A 3248-nucleotide genomic window follows, 5' to 3' on the forward strand; every position below is an offset into this window, starting at 1 on the left:
ATTCATAGGAAAAATCCAAAGACAATACTAAAACAAAGTCTGATATAGAAAAAGGCCAAAATAAAACAAATAACGAACTAGTAGAGAACTGGCTCTACGTGCAGATGGGGGGCCAGCGACTGGAACTGCTCCGGACAGCCTCAACCTGAAAATATCAACAATGGAGGCGGGGTGAGTCCAACACTCATAATAAAACAAATAACAGACAACACTAATCATGCGTACAGTCTCCTGAATACGAGAAGGAATAAATGCAACTGGAACGAAATCAGGAGATAACTGTACTAACCGGGATCAAGGTACAAAGGTAACAGGTCGTCAGACCGAAGAAATCATAATCCTGTATGCATGTCAATCAAATGCATCCATACAAATGCAGCATATAAGTGCAGCAATCACAAACAATAAAATGCAATAAATGCATATGGTGACCGTGCACTCGGACATCACTGCTCCTGACAGTGACTGAGTGGACGGAATGCTGTCGGAGTACTCCTGTCCTCTGGCCCCAAATCATAAATGGGGGAGCTCAATGCTCTCATCTCCCGGTACACAATGACGGGGAGGATATCTCTGCCGGCTACCACGCTGAGTCTCCTGACCAACGGAGCCAAACAGAGTCCACCATCTGCCGGCTACCACGCTGCTACACTAAATGCCAACGGAGCCAAACAGAGCGGAACTGACTGCCGGCTACCACGCTGAGTCCTCAGACCAACGGAGCCAAACAGCAGAACCGCCACACACCTGTCTGATATACCACTAATCCATGGGTGGTGGTGTGTGCAGTACATGTAACTGGCGATGCGCTCAACCATAGTGGAGCCGACAATCGCACAGCATGCAAACATGATGCATGATACTAAGCATGGCAATCTCATGAATAGCATAGCAAGATCCATACATAAATAAAAGGTGTACCATAAGTCAATGCATCGGATGGAAGGTACACAAACAGATAGGGTATCATATAAACCCTAGGTCCTGAACATGATGTATCACATGGTTGGGTCACTACCGAAAGCATGTATGGTCAGATAAATAATAACATGCTAATAAATAAACAAACAACATGTAACAGATCATGTAGTGACCAACCGAATCAAATGGAAACACAATTCTTGCTATATGTTAAACACTTTATCATGCATATAAAAAGACATAAGTCAAAGTACCCGCCTCCGAAAAATAGAAAGGTCCGATCTGACTCCGAGATACTCGTCTCGCGTCAAAGTCCTGTGTTAAATCGCACAGTTTAGCTAATTTAATTATAAACAAATAGCTAAACTAATTTCTAATCCACTGACTAGTTAGGGTTAGTTTCATGAACCCCAATCACACAGTTATACAACTTATAAACCTAAACCACCCTATAACCAAATTAATTATGCATCAAGTCGTACCTAGAACATGTATCAAAAAATGTGTCAACTAAATCCATAAACCAAATACTTACCTTACCGCTGCGGGATGGGGTTGCTGCCAAAAATCAAAAACACCCCACAATACACCAAACCTCACCAATCCGTGACCTAGATTAGAAGCAAAGAAAAACATGAACTGAGATCTAGCCACAAACCTAATTCCACAGCTAGGTATGGCCCTTACCTTCCCAATTCTGCTAGGGCAGATCACAATGAAGATAGAACCACTGTGAAAAGCAAAACTAGGGCACAACTCCTTGTCTTCGGCACTGTCATACAGAGACACCAGAAGAGAAATTCCGGCCAGCGCTCAGGGACCCAACCTAGGGTTCGGATGCTCGATTTTCGGCGGCTCCAGGTGTCCGCGAGAAAAGGAAGGGAGGCTCTGTGAGTTGCAGCGGCGGCGCTGGAAACTCCACAGCAAGGGCTACGGCAGACGAGGCTTCGGCTGGACATGGGGTCGGCGTCGGCTGGCTATGGCAGGCGGTCGGGCGGCGGTGCTAGGGCTGAGAATGCTGTCGTCGTGAGGGGCAGGGGATGAGGAAGAAGAGGAGAGGCGGCTCTCGTTGCCGGCGGCAGAGGGGAGAGTGTGTGCACGCGAGAGAGATGAGGAGAAGATCGGGTTTGGGAGAGGAAACTGACGCGAGGAAGAAGGAGAAAAGGAACGGGCGAAGAAGGTGTCGAGCACGGGGAAAAGAATAAGAGAAAAAGAAAAAGAAAAAGAAAAGATAAAGGAAAAGGAAATAAAACTTTTCCTCATTAAAACAGGGTAGCCTAAACAGGCTTTTCCGGGCCCCGTTTTTATCCCCGTTAACTCGTCCGTACGAGCTCCGAAAAATTCCTGAAAAATTTCCAAAAATTCCGGAAAATTCCCTTATTAATATTCGCCTATTTTCCGGTATTTTACAACCTACTTGATACAGTGGCTAAGGCTGAAGCCGGAAAATTTTTCGGGGACTTGCGAACCATGGGACGCCCAGGCCTGGTTCATGACAGTGGAAAGTATTGTAGAACTGCTGGATTGGCCAATATCAGAAAAGATCAAGTGTGTATCATTCTATTTTTCTGGAGATGCACGAATGTGGTGGGAAAGAGTTAAGACCAAAAAACAAGTCAACCTAATGAATTGGGCAGATTTTGAAGCAGAATTCTTGGAGGAGTATTTCCATATGCGAGTGACGAACCAACATTACGACGAGTTCACCGAGTTCCGGCAAGGTAACTTATCTGTCAACGAAGCAGTAAAGCGCTTCAACCGCCTCGCATGCCTATGTCCAGAGTTGGTCAGCACGGAAGAGAATGGGTCAGACTGATGTTGAAGATGCTCCGACCTAAGATAGCTTTGAATGTGGCCGACAGAGTTAATAGACCGCAAACCACAGAGGAGCTAGTCAGCAGTGCCTTGATCACCGAACATTATCAGAAGGTGATGAATGAGGGAAAGAATCCAGCACAGACGGAAGGACAGAAACCGTAGAGTACCAAGATGAACTGGAAAGGAAACTCCACTGGAAAGAGAAAACAATGGAACAACACTAAAAGTGGTCCAGCCGATAAGCAGCCGAGGTACCCTCCATGTACCACTTGTGGAAAGCAACATTCCGGAGTATGCCACCAGGGTACGAGAAAGTGCTACAATTGTGGACAGGAAGACATATGGTCAGAGACTGCCCTACCCGGTTCCAGGTACCATCTCAGCAGTATGACCAGAATAGGAGTACCCCACGCACAACTACATCAGATACAAGCGGTTCTGGAAGGGACTCCGATTAGCCAAGGGAGATTAGAAGCCCCGCCAGTGACGACGAATGCCAGGGTTTTCTG

The 3248-nt window shown here is 46.3% G+C and overlaps 1 long non-coding RNA gene across 1 annotated transcript; it reads right to left on the minus strand.

Annotated features, from left to right (window-relative positions):
* Nucleotides 1–1181: 1181 nt before the first annotated feature.
* Nucleotides 1182–1643, minus strand: LOC122028765. The gene is made up of 3 exons (XR_006124952.1): nt 1609–1643; nt 1457–1532; nt 1182–1236 (listed from the first exon to the last, which is right to left on the minus strand). It is a non-coding gene; the product is annotated as an uncharacterized LOC122028765 (long non-coding RNA).
* Between the last annotated feature and the right edge of the window lie 1605 nt (nt 1644–3248).

Source organism: Zingiber officinale, chromosome 10B (genome assembly GCF_018446385.1).
Source record: "Zingiber officinale cultivar Zhangliang chromosome 10B, Zo_v1.1, whole genome shotgun sequence".
Taxonomy (NCBI): Eukaryota; Viridiplantae; Streptophyta; class Magnoliopsida; order Zingiberales; family Zingiberaceae; genus Zingiber; species Zingiber officinale.